Raw genomic sequence first — 14,858 nt, 5'->3', positions numbered from 1 at the left:
TAAAAATGGCTATCTTGCCAAAAGCAATCTACAGATTCAATGCAATCCCCATCAAAATTCCAAATCAATTCTTCAACGAATTAGAAAGTGCAATCTGCAAATTCATCTGGAATAACAAAAAACCTAGGATAGCAAAAACTCTTCTCAAGGATAAAAGAACCTCTGGTGGAATCACCATGCTGGACCTAAAGCTCTACTACAGAGCAATTGTGATAAAAACTGCATGGTACTGGTATAGTGACAGACAAATAGACCAATGGAATAGAATTGAAGACCCAGAAATGAACCCACACACCTACGGTCACTTGATCTTTGACAAGGGAGCTAAAAACATCCAGTGGAAGAAAGACAGCATTTTCAACAAATGGTGCTGGCACAACTGGCTGTTAAAATGTAGAAGAATGCGAATCGATCCATTCCTATCTCCTTGTACTAAGGTCAAGTCTAAGTGGATCAAGGAACTTCACATAAAACCAGAGACACTGAAACTTATAGAGGAGAAAGTGGGGAAAAGCCTTGAAGATATGGGCACAGGGGAAAAATTCCTGAATAGAACAGTAATGGCTTGTGCTGTAAGATCGAGAATTGACAAGTGGGACCTCATGAAACTACAAAGCTTCTGCAAGGCTAAAGACACCATCAATAAGACAAAAAAACCACCAACAGATTGGGAAAGGATCTTCACCTATCCTAAATCAGATAAGGGACTAATATCCAATATATATAAAGAACTCAAGAAGGTGGACTCCAGAAAGTCAAATAACCCCATTAAAAAATGGGGCTCAGAACTGAACAAAGAATTCTCACCTGAGGAATACCAAATGGCAGAGAAACATCTGAAAAAATGTTCAACATCCTTAATCATCAGGGAAATGCAACTCAAAACAACCCTGAGATTCCACCTCACACCAGTCAGAATGGCTAAGATCAAAAATTCAGGTGACAGCAGATGCTGGCGAGGATGTGGAGAAAGAGGAACACTCCTCCATTGTTGGTGGGATTGCAAGCTTGTACAACCACTCTGGAAATCAGTCTGGCGGTTCCTCAGAAAATTGGACATAGTACTACCGGAGGATCCAGCAATACCTCTCCTGGGCATATATCCAGAAGATGTCCCAACCGGTAAAAAGGACACATGCTCCACTATGTTCATAGCAGCCCTATTTATAATAGCCAGAAGCTGGAAAGAACCCAGATGTCCCTCAACAGAGGAATGGATACAGAAATTATGGTACATTTACACAATGGAGTACTACTCAGCTATTAAAAAGAATGAATTTATGAAATTCCTAGCCAAATGGATGGACCTGGAGGGCATCATCTTGAGTGAAGTAACACAATCACAAAAGAACTCACACAATATGTATTCACTGATAAGTGGATATTAGCCCAAAACTTAGGATACCCAAGATATAAGATACAATTTGATAAACGCATGAAACTCAAGAAGAATGAAGACCAAAGTGTGGACACTGTGCACCTTCTTAGAATTGGGAACAAAACACCCATGGAAGGAGTTACAGAGACAAAGTTCGTAGCTGTGATGAAAGGATGGACCATTTAGAGACTGCCGTATCCAGGGATCCATCCCATAATCAGCTTCTAAACGCTGACACCATTGCATACACTAGCAAGATTTTGCTGAAAGGACCCAAATATAGCTGTCTCTTGTGAGACGATGCCGGGGCCTAGCAAACACAGGAGTGGATGTTCACAGTCAGCTATTGGATGTATCACAGGGCTCCCAATGGAGAAGCTAGAGAAAGTACCCAAGGAGCTAAAGGGATCTGCAACCCTATTGTTGGAACAACATGATGTACTAACCAGAACCCCGGAGCTCTTGTCTCTAGCTGCATATGTATCGAAAGATGGCCTAGTCGGCCATCAATGGAAAGAGAGGCCCATTGGACTTGCAAACTTTATATGCCCCAATATAGGGGAATGCCAGGGCCAAAAGAATGGGAATGGGTGGGTAGGGAAGTGGGGGGCGCTACGGGGGACTTTTGGGATAGCATTGGAAATGTAATTGAGGAAAATATGTAATAAAAATATTAAAAATCAAAAAAAAAAAGAATGTTTTTTGCTGCAGAAAAAAAAAAAATGTATGATTTCCAGCATCCACTTCAGGCAGCTGATACCCTCTTGCTTTCTGCATTCACAAAACCAAGACATAGGCACACACCTACATGTGATAAAAAACAACATAGGTCTACAATTAGCAAATATAATATACATGTATTCCTATTTCTGTTTTTTTGCTATCAATAATTAATGTCTTAAAGTATAATTATGAATATGACTTTGTATATAATGAATTATAAACACTAAACATGATTTTAAAGGAATTAACCATACATTTATATTTTCATTAATACATTAATAACCTATTCATATTTTCAACATAGCCTTTTCTGTGTAACAAGCCAGCATGTTCATAATCCAACATATCTATATCAGAATATAAGATCCTGAAGCTAAAGACCTGTCTTAATCATTTAGTGTCCCCTCATCCCTGGGACATAAAAAATACATAATGTCTATACTGGTCAAGTTGAGGAAAAGGCTGATGTACTCCCCCAGTATGAACAGTTACCAACTATTGGCTTTTATGAACATTTCACTCATGTATGCAACTAGTGTAACAAGACGCTATGCCAAGATTCTTATGCCACAAGGTCATTGTTATCTACAGTTCTAGTAAACTATCATACACTGCTTTTCTTATCAACTTGATATGGGGGAATGGTTGCATGAGAAGGGCAGTTGACATCCCAGCCTGGATGTCAGGAAGTTCCCTGTGTATCCTAGCATAATGAACAGCATCCCTGGCTTTGGTCGGTAGCACCTTCCTCCCAGTATAACAATCCAAATTACAATTGTCCTCTGGAAGGAAGAATCGTGTTGGGAGAAAACACTAACTTACAGATAGTTGATGTCTAATTCTTGAACAGTTTCACCAAGGAGATTTGTCTGTCCTTACTCAGAAGGGTATCCCCTAGCTTGGTTAAAGTGTTGCCTAGATAGGCTAATCTGATATATTGGCCTATCCCTTAGTCTACCCCTAATCCACTACATATAGCTATACTAAGCTATCTTTCTCCATTGAACTGTTCAAAATCACTATGATATCAGACTAGAAGCGATCTCTGTCTTTGTCATTGAGGTATTTAGTACATGCATATCACATCTATAATACTGCTATCAGTTATTTCAGTAAAAACTCACACAGCCTTCAGAATGTTTAGACAGTAAGGCACTATCCTCTATGCTCCCAGGAATTGCTAGAACTCCAAGAAATATATTCCAAGGCCTTTCAAAAATTGTCTTCCACATACAACTGTATACATTATGCTCTCGGTGGGGGAATAAGATGTTACCAACACATATGGACACTTTAAAAAAAACTCATCCCAATCTTCATAAATATTCTAATACTATCAGTCTGTTTGTCTGTCCATCAATCACCTATCTTTATCATCATCACCATCTATCCATCTATCTCCCTCTCTCCCTCCATCCTTTACTCCCTCCTTCCTTCTCTTCCTCTCCCCATCCTTCCTTTTCTCTCTTTCTCCATTGTTCTTGGCTTTTGAGGGAATTTCATTTCATTTGTTTCTATGGTAAATGTTTAAACGTGACACCTCTTAGAAGACAACCTACAGTCCTCGGCGTCTCTTTTCTTTCTCAGTTATTGTGGACCCCAAGACTTACATGCTAAAATTCAAATGTGGCTGTGCCTAGAGAAAAGGTCTTTAAAGAAGAAATTAAGTTCAAATTGTATCCTTGAGAAGAACATTAATTCAATATGACTGTGCTCTTACAAGAATAAGTCAGAACACAGACAAGCACAGGGTGGTGGCAAGGGGGTGTTCTTTTGAAGATACCCAGAGCAGATGGAAAGAAAAGGAATCCATCTATCATTCAAGAGAAAATTCCTCGGAAGAACCTTAACCTGATAGCACATTGAACATTGTAAAGCAAACTTCTGTTGTATGAGCCACTGTGTATATGGTATTTTATTAGGACAACTTAAGTAAAGTAACATACACTAGTATTCTCATCAACTTGATGTGGGGCAATGGCTTCATAGGAAGGGTGGCTCATTTTGCTTAGGTTCTGAACAAGTGACAAGCCTACATGGTTGACATAGCTCTCTTTAAATGAGAGGAGGTACTTGGACCCTCTTCAACTCTAACTCTTAACATCAATACTAGAGCAACAAAAGAAAAAAAATACCCTGCCTACTACATGATTTTGGCATCTACTAGGCTTTTAACAACATCCAGAAAGAGAGCCATATTTTCAGCACTGCAAGACCTCTGCTGTCCATTGCTGCCATACATCTCACAGATGCCTCTAAAGGCAATCACCCCTTGCCTATATGAACTTGGGTGAGGGTTCTACGATGCAGCAACCTGTCTGCTCAGTGATTTCATGGACAATATACTGAAACATGACTGACTAGAGGAATTATCTCCTTGCATTGCTGACCGGCAAATGGATTTCAAACTCTGGTCCAGCTCTGGATGGCAACCTTCTAGGTGCACATAAATCATCCTGTTGAGTTTAGTGAGCAGAACTAGTACAGGGCATTTTCTTGGCAGTCATCTTTCTCAATACTTTTTCTGATGTTTCACTTCAATCTATATTAGCTAAAACATCAGCAGGACTCTACAAAACTACAGACACTCGAGGTAGGATTCCATATGTATTAGCCCTGACTAATAAAGTCTTGTGTGGATTCATATCTGAAATATTATTTTTAAGGCTGATGATCTAGCTCAGATTTGTCTAGCTTACATAAAGTGACAGGTTCGAGCCCCAGAACTGCAGATAAATAAATAAACAATTTTTTAAGGAATTAATCTTGAACAGGAAAAGGCTAGTCACTGATTGAATAAGAAAACACTCTTCATTTCTACTCGGGCTTCAGTTTTGACACTTCTTATACTTTGAATCTGAAATATCCCCTGAAGTTTTATGTGTTAAAAAGTTTGTTGGGGCTAGGGCTTTGTAGAAATGATTGGCTCTGATGTCCGTGGCTTCACTGACAGTGAAGCCCATCGATAGAATCCCAATTAGATAGTATTATTGGGAGGTGATGGAAACAGGGAGATGGGCCTGGCTAGAGGAATCTAGCTGCTATGAGCTTGCCTTTGGTGGTATACATTGTTCCCTCTCATTACCTTCTTTGTCTGCTTCTTACCTGCCATGGGCTGAGCAGTTTACTGCCAACACTGTCAACAGACCATGGAGTAATAGCTCCAGTAGCAGCAGCTGAAATCAGTCTCCCCTATGCTTGAACTTTATGTCAGCTTTCTGCCTCTGGTGATACAAATGACTGACACACCATTCTACAGGCCACTATAGGACTAGGGTCCACCACATGTGGTCAGTACTAAAGGAGAAAAAAATATTGTGAAAATTGAACAGTCTAGTTTAAGCCTAGAAGCAGCAGTCAGATGTTTGACCTTGTACAAGTCCAGTCATTTGTTTCCTGGTTTTAAAACAAGGGATTAAGGGGATAGCAATAAAGAAAGCCTTCAGCTGTTAATTTTGCCTACATCTAACTACTAACCCCTTCCAGCTTTCTTATCTCGGTCTTCACACACTGTAGCATCTCGGTCTCCATACAGACTTCTCTGTGCTGGTGACATCATCCCTGTGAAACATTCTTGATAGCAATAACCTTCACATCCGGAAGGAAATGTTAATGTTCTATCGCAGCTGTAACAAATTGTGGCAACTGCTGCCTGAAACAACACATATTCAACATCTCCAAATTCTAAGTGGCCAGAAGTTGGGTTTGGGTTTTCTGATCTTGGTTTCACAGAGAAGGCAGAGCAAGCTGCAGGCTCTACAGCTGGGCTCTTAAAAGAAGGCTCAGAGAATTTGGTTTGCAGCTCTTCCAGTTGCTGGTAGATTCCCCTTTGGGGGAGGCTTAGGACTGGGGACCTATTATATAGGATATGATCCCTGTGTCTCAGTGCCAGCTGCAGCTGTTGGAATCGTTCATACGTTTAAAGTCTCTGACTACACCTTCTGCTGAGTCTTATATTTCCAACCAGAAAAGTTTCTCTGCTTTTAAGGACTTATATAATTTATCTGGGTACATGAGAGAGTAAGACCCCTCTCTAAAAGTCTTTGATGTTAATTGGATAGTCACCTTTTCCATAAAATAACACATTCCCAAGTCCCAAGAGTGAAAGTATGGGCATAACTCTGGAGAGAGCATTGCTGTACCACTGCCACCATGAACCATGAAAGCAGAAACGGTACCAGAGGGAAAGAAGCCACTGTCTCTGACTGTGAGTTTTAGTTTTCTCTAACTCAAGCAGACCCTTGACAGTAGTCCCAATTTAGCTGTTATTACATAGGTGATGATTTACGTATATTTAACTATGTTACTTCATTTAATCCCCTCAAAATCTTATGCAATTCACCTATTAATATCTTCATTTTACATCTGAGGCATAAAAAAAAAACAACCTTTAAATACCTCGTCCACATAACCAGCTAAGTAGAAAAGCCAGAATTCAAAGCCAATTTGTGTGCCTGTGAGCCTACATCCTCAACACTATAAAGCTCACAAGCCAAAGGCTCACTGAGATCTTGTGATCTCACCAAGATTGTTAATGAAAATGCTGGAAAAGAAATCAGACCTGCACCAGATTTTGTGCAACCTGCTCTCCCTGGCTCGCCCCTTCAACACCCTCCTCCTCCTTCAGAGCTGATCCTGCCCTGCATTTTCCCTTACATTGTTAGTTACCACATATCACCGTCTTCTCCACACAGAGGAAAATAGAAGTCCTTTTGTGGTCAGAGTATTGCAAAATTTTGCAAAATAGTGGGACTTTTAAAAAATAGCATAAGTGTCATAGTTCATAATGCTCAAGTATTAATTTGACAGAACTAGATTAGAGGCTTGGAATGCTTCAGCATAGAAGGAAGAAAGAGTAGCTATCTAGATCAAAAGGAGATGAAAAGATTTCACAGCCTCAGAAATAGTATGCTACTTGACTATGTGATAATCATGCTTCGATTTGATGCAGAAGCCCTTGCTCAAGCATGCACAAGTGCAGGTGGTCCTCAGACTGCTATAGCCCACTGTATAATTGATGGCACACAATAGGAAAGTTCTCTGGTGCTGAATATTTATTTAGATGGGATAGAGAGAACAGCCACTGAACTCTCAGTCCCTGGTGGGCATCTTGAAATATTACTGAAGCTTCTTTCAAGTGCGAATTTGATGTGTTGGTCAGTTCCCTGACAGCCACTGTTTTCAGACACCTTCGCCAAACTCAGCAACTAATTGGGATGAGCCTCATTTGTCCAGCATTAGTAATTCTGGTTATTCGTCCCTGCTGATGAATTAATAACTTTATAAGGACTCTTTCATGGAATCACTAAATAGTCTATAAGTAATAGAGGGCACTAAAACCTAGAAAGAAAGAATACCTTATCCAAAGTCACCAAAAATTTTAGAAGTCAAATTCAGAATTCTAAGCATCTGGACCCTACTCACTTAGTGGCACACCAAGAGTCAAGGCATAGAAACAAAATTCTATGATGATTTTCTGCACTGTTCTCAGATTATGAGTTTTTAGAGAGATAGCTCTTCCCACATAATGTTGACTATTCTACTAAGGAATATTAAGATTTTTGAAGATATTTCTTTTATCTCCTAGGCTGAGACTATGTTCTAGATAGAGAAGATTATAGAAATTAAATTGCTTAACAAAAATAGATTTTTCCATTTAGTAAAAGTTTTTTTTTAATTTTCCTATATTTTAAAGGCTTATATCCACATCTTTTTTTATCTTATCTTTTGAAAATATCTTGTCATCTTTCTTTATCATTTGAAAACTAAAGCTATTACAGTCAGTAGCCCAAGATGCCAGCAAGTTATGATGAGATATTTAATGAAGAAATATAGTTTAAACAAGTTTTACTCAAAAGAAAAGAAGCTTGACAAAGTTCAAATTAAAATAAATTGCTACCATTGCTCTCTAATATCTAGAGTAAAGGCATTGGGATGGAGATTAAAGAAACACCCCTCACATTAGCTACAAAGCTGGAATTGATGATGTTGTCCAGTTGCTCATTTGTAAGTATTCAAAGCATAGTAGCCTGAGAAACTGGCCTTGTCCAAATATGTACAAAAGTGTGTGTCAGCCATATACTTCATTGAGGCCAATGATGAAGCAGGGCCACACCTAGATCAATTTCTCAGTCAAACTGCTATTATGGTATAGCAAGTATGCTGACCAGTTCAGTTTCCCATGTGTGTGCATGAGTGTGTTTAATGCCATGTTATTTTCCCATAGGTGTTGATTCCTGGGTCCACCATCACAATTCAGATCCAGAACTCCCACCCTCATGAGACTCTTTCCTGTTGTCCTTTTATAACTCCCCACCTCCTGTCTCCCTTCCCCCACTCCTAACCTTTGTCACCAGTCATCTATCCTCCTTTGCCACTATTTCAAAAATGTCGTGTAAATAAGATTGTGTAACATCCAATTTGGGGACATTGACTTTTTCAGCACAGTATACCTAGAGATCTTCCTAAGACTGCACCATGGTCTAAATGTATTTATCAGCTGTTTAAGCATCTCTCCAGTGACCAAGGCCAATTTCAAAACATTTATCAGAATGTTTGGGCTTTCTTCTCTTGTGAAAACAAAACAGAACAAAACAAAAACCCAAACTAGGTCTGCTTAGGTTACCTAGAGATCTGAAACATGTGTGGGCAGTAACTTACTTTAAGTTTGAGCCAAGAAAGTGATGTAGTCATTGTCATGTACTCTCTAAATAGCTTTTTTGTTTTTAATCAAAGTAACATTGGGTGACATTTCACTGATAATAAAAGCAAAAGTCAAAAATGTTCAACTGCAGCCCACAAGAAAGTAGAAGTTGTACATTGCCAAGTCGGATAACCTGAGTTTGGTCCCTGGACCCACATGGTAGAAGAGACCCAGTGCTGGCAAGCCATTATGTGACTTCCACACATGTGCCATTACACATAGGCACCTGCATACAGAAAGGCACGCATAGAGGAATAAAAGCAATTTTTAATAGAAGGTTAAAGTCCAACTTCTACTAAGTAGTTGATCTAGGATTAAAACCTGTCTTTACCATCTTAAGAAATGTACACCCAGTGGCTCTCACACACTAGATTGTCTATGGTTTGAAAGAAGCCACTCCACCAAGGATGCAGAGGCAGCATCCAAAGAGTGAGGTCTGTGGCAGTAAATACAGAAAGCCAAACCCCACCTAACTCAGTTCAGTTTAGCTTGAACAAAATGGGTTTTTCAACTTGTATTTTTTTTCCTATACCTGATGTCCCTGAAACTGGGTAGCAAACATCTTTTTACAAAAAAAAAAAAAAAAGCCAAAACAAACAAAATCTAAAACAAAACTATGAAGTAAGCAAATGAGTACACTGGCTAGAATTAACTGGAAGTATTTATGGCAAACATGGCGAAGAAACTTCTGATCTTGTCGGGCGTGGTGGCACATGCCTTTAACCCCAGTACTCGGGAGGCAGAGGCAGGCAGATTTCTGAGTTCGAGGCCAGCCTGGTCTACAAAGTGAGTTCCAGGACAGCCAGGGCTATACAGAGAAACACTGTCTCAAAAAACAAACAAACAAAGAAACAAACAAACACCCCAAAACAAAACAAAAAAGAAACTTCTGACCTGGGGGCTCCTGGAGGTTCAGTACTTGAAGAGGAGACTATACCTCAGTGTTGCCCACATGCTGATGTGACTTGGTTGTATAATGTTTTTGCCATAAGCTTTTCTATAAATCAATAGCAGCACTGCCTGACTTGTCAGGCTGGTTTTAAATGACACCAGAGCCCTGAGCTGGGGTCTCAGAACTGTCCCCTCCACTAGCTTCCTGTGTGAGGTCACTCGCCCACACAGCTTTGAGAAGATAACATCTTGCTTACTAGACAGAGATGAATTCCTTGCCAGAACGCTCATCAGACACTCAGCTGAACTCATCTCTTCCTCCTCCGCTTCCCTCCCTCAGTCTGGTTATTTATAGAGATCACAGGTGAATCGGGGAAATTATTACAGCGCAATGACTGCTGAAAGGCTAGAAGCTAAAGAAGATGGATTACCATGGCTCTGACATGATTTGTATGGATTTCCAAAATTAAGCTGTTCGGAGTGACCACCCTCCTCCCACCCAGGCCTTCGCATCTGCCCTGGCGATAACCTTCATCTGCACTTGGGAGTCCAGGAAGCTGGGCACGTTTCCCATTACTTTCAAGCGAGTGTGTAGGGTTCTTCTGGCCCCTCAGTAATAGCAGGGCTGCTGGTGAACAGGGTGATAAACACCCACTGAGAGGGATACAGCGTGAAAAGATCTCATCACCTGCCATTAGCTCCCGATGAATAATGCAGCATTTTCCTGGCAGGTGTCAGGGGTGGGAGGGAGAAGGGCTCCCCTGAATGTTCTGGTGGGCACTTCAGCAGCTAGTAAGAGACAAGAGCAACAGATGCATGTGACAGAATTACACAAGCCATTGTGTTGTAAAAGAAAGGACAATTTTACTCCAGTCTCCCCTGCCGGTTTCTTTTCTTTCTTTCTGCACCCTGACAGTGAAGGCAGGCAAATGTGCCTTTCCCCTAGACTTGAAATGCTCTATATCCTGTCCCCTTGCAAAGGGATAGCTTCTCTCTGCTTTCAGTTGCCTCAGGTTTGTATACCTTGATCAGGGTTTTGCATTTATGGGTCTTTCTTATGTTTTCATTACATTCTACAAGCTTAGGTTAATAGAAATGTGGAAACACGGAAAAGTCACCATCTCTCTGTCCATCTGTACCCAGCTGTGCATCACACGCAGACACATTCACTCTGTAATTTGGAACCAAGTCAATGGTTGGCTACTAGGCTAGTTGTCTTTGAGAAGCTGCCCCGATGAGATGAGAGCAGCCACACAACCCCAAAAAGACAGAACTGACTGCCTCCTGCTTCTTCACAACATGCACATACAAACATTCAGCTCTCTCTCACTCCCTCTCTCTCCCCCTGCCTCTGTGTGTGTGTGTGTCTCGGGAGTTATGGGATGTTGATGATTTATAGTCTCAGAAGTTAGATTAACTTCCCTCCAAAACAGAACAATTTCTGAGCACTGAGCAGTGGAATTTTTGGTGTGATTCATAGAAGTTAATTTTTATGTAACTTTCCACATAGCTACGCATGAGGGCCAATTAGCCACCACTCTCTCCCCTAAGGTCTGTGTTTTCTAAAAGCAGAACTTCTGACACTCAGACATGGCTCCTTCCCTTTTAGTTGAGGAAATGATGCTCCATGCCTTCCTTCCACATAATGAGGGAAGACAAGGGCTGAGCCAGACAGAACCATCTTAAATTATAGCTATGCTTGCTTTGGAGATTATTGATATCCCATTTTTGTTCCCTTGGCTCTCAATTTCTCAATATCTTGACAAAATCTAACACATTTAAACAGCAAAATAGGAATGAACCTGCTCTAGAGCATGGGGCACATATAGCCAATATATGCTACATCTTTCCCCAAGACATTGTATTGCCATCAGCAATTCATTAGTATCTTATTTAGACTTAATCACATTAAACATATCTCATATTCTCAAATCATCATAGTTGCTTAGCTCCTCAAACTCCTAGTCCCTCATTTGAAAATCTCTAATGGGCTGGTGAGATGGCTCAGTGGGTAAGAGCACCGGACTGCTCTTCTGAAGGTCTGGAGTTCAAATCCCAGCAACCACATGGTGGCTCACAACCATCTGTAACGAAATCTGACTCCCTCTTCTGGAGTGTCTGAAGACAGCAACAGTGTACTTACATATAATAAATAAATAAAATCTTAAAAAAAAAAAAGAAAATCTCTAATATTCACTCAACTCAACAATATATGGTTTGTACATATAATATGTCACAAAATGGAGTTAAGTGCAGAAGCTAGCCATGTGTCTATCTCCTATTCTTGTTGGAGCCTATTCTTCTTGAGTAGACAAGTAATGTATACATAATCAAATAAATAAAATTTACACACACACACCTATATATATATATATATATATATATATATATTCCTAATTCTCTGGTAATAGACAGGGATGTAGGCAATAAATGTACAGTTGCAGGTTCCACTTCTTTTCTGTCAATTGATCAAATGCATTAACTTTTATGCTTCCAAAAAATGATGGGGAAATTAATAAAACAAAAAGGTATCAACAGAGGCAAAAGGAAGCCAAGATTAAGGATGAAGGAATTTTATTGAAGAAAATTGTGTTGGGAGGAAAGGCAGGGGGGGCAGAGAAAGACTGAGGTGGTCACTGCAATACAATGCAAGTCTAATCCCAGGTACAGAAAGAAAGGGTGTGGGCCTTGTGAGAAGAGTTCTAGACTGCCATGCAGTCTAAGAACATTCCAAAGATTCCATCACAGACTCCTGGAGCCAAAATAACCTGTCAGCAAAGTACCACATCTCCCAGGAACAGCCCAATAAGTCCACTGGGCATAGCTTCAAACACAGCAGCTGGGGCCCTATTATGAATGTACTTCTGAAATTTCATGTGTTGCACGCTTAACCATCAAATTCACATGTTGGTATTTGGAGATTAGGTTTAGGGGAAGTGGTTAGGTAAGGTAAGAGGGTGTGGACCCACTGTGAAATTAGTCATCATAGAAAAAGAAAAACAGAGCTGGAATATTTGTGCAGTCTCAATGAACTGGTGAAACTGTTCTCAACACAGCAGAAAGGCCCTCCCTCACTAAACCCCACTGCCTTTTGCTTAGACTTCCAAGCTTCTAGAACTACAATGTAAATAAGCCTCAGTAATGTTATAAATTACCTGCCCTTGAGTATTTTGTTATAGCAATAGAAAAGGGAATAAGATGGGTTTTCAATCAGTCATATTCTCTGTAGAAGATCTGTAAGACTCAGTCTAAAGGCTTCATTAGCAAACCATAGAGTACAGAAGAGAACATTTCCAGGCAGAGGAAAACAGCAATGACCACACGGTGAAGTCAAGAACTACTGGAACAAGTGAGAAGTGTTTGGACTGATTTGATAGTGATCAAAAATAGATAGGCCCAGGATGATGCTGGACCAATCACAGAGATACAGTGGTTTGGTTGCAGAATGGGCTCAGTTAGCTGGGCATTGCTTCCCATGCTTTAAACACATAAACCTCAGCTTCTACAGGGAGCTGTTATTCCAAATACAGATACACAAAATTAAAGAGACTGTGAGGCATTCCGAAGGTCTCATGACCTGTATGTATGAGAGCTGAGAGTCAACCCCAGAGTTGAGTTTTATTTTCAACCACTGCACAGAAATCCTATGTATCTATCATCTCTGTCAAGGGCTCTAAATTTTGTTTAGAAACCCAGGAAGGAGACTATGGAGAAGGTACACTTCATTAAAGTACATGCCATACAAGAGTGTGGACTTGATTTCAAATTCCCAGACTCAGAAACTGGAAGCATAGGTACAGCTTCCAGGATACCAGACCTTTTACAGGGTTAGAGAGGCAGGAAGGAGAATTCACAGAAGCTCGTGAGCCAGATACCTTGGCCTACATGGCAGAAAAAAAATGAAAGTTTCCATGTTATAACATACACTTGCATGATATTTTTACACACTGAATGAAACATGGAGTTTGCATGTGACAGCAAAGTAGAGAAGTCTGTTATAGGCCTTGCATGCTATCTGATATTAGTGAATTTCAAAAATGATAGCATCTGGCAGTCACAAGGATGGATATTTGTTCAAACATAGAGGCTACTTGGGAGATAAAATACTCCAAGATAATTTGGTTCTGCAACATTCCAACTCTCCACCATCACTAAAGTTTGAGTCAGTCAATCAAGCTTGTAAAATGTTCCATACAAGTGCCTTTTTATGAGTATTTCACAATAGAATTAATGAATGTATACTAACACAGCCATTCCAGTGCAGCTACTCATCCTATGAACCTCTTAAGACTTTACACTGAAGCACAAGTAATTGCCTGAAGTTTGAATTCACAAAGGCTGCAATCACATGAGCAACTCCAGCCCAATTACAGAACTACAAGCTTCCCTGCCAGTTAGGTATTGTGATCCCTTCAGTGACCAAGGCAGAGAGGAACGCTGAATGGCACCTGGGGAGACCCCTGATTCAGCCAATAGAACTTTGGAGCAGAAATGTGTCATCATCTGTTGATGATCGCTTCATTCAGGGAAGTGAACCTGAGATGCAGCTGAGTTTAGAAGACAGCAAGCAGTGTGAGCCGCCATTTTGCACCACCAGGCCACAATGTTGGCCTCCATAGAAGAATGCTCTCCCCAAAAGAAACTGGTAAATGCAGGATAACCTTGACCATCTTAACCCCTTTAATTCTTCTTTTGACTTTTGACCACCAAGGTTCCTACTGTGACGTTCCTCACAGCTATTGTTCAAGAAGCTTGCTTTATAGAAAATAAGGAATGCAGTGGACCATTTTCACTGAGTTTCTTTATCAGCCCAAAGACTAGAAACAGTACTTCAAGAGATTGGACAATGCCTTCCAGGAGGCAGTCTGTTTTCCATATAGAAAGCCATTTCTACCACAGCTAAAATGCCAGGATACTGGATATGAAAGAGGCTTATCTCACTATGTCTTTAATGAGCCACTAGAAAGGTTTTACTTTCAGTTCCCCTTACTTAAGCTCTGATGGTCCACAGGTCTTCATTTCTGAGGAAGAAATGCCTCCATGGGAAACCTAGCAGTTCTCTGGAACTGGATGCTGGAATTGGTACTTAAACATTCTCAAAGCTTATGCTAACGAGACAACAAGCTAAATCTTTTGAAAGTTGTCAGAAGCAAAATGGAATCT

The sequence above is a fragment of the Mus caroli genome, unplaced genomic scaffold, assembly GCF_978045245.1.
Source record: "Mus caroli unplaced genomic scaffold, Mus_caroli_1 scaffold_20, whole genome shotgun sequence".
NCBI lineage: Eukaryota > Metazoa > Chordata > Mammalia > Rodentia > Muridae > Mus > Mus caroli.
This window is presented reverse-complemented; position numbering follows the sequence as displayed.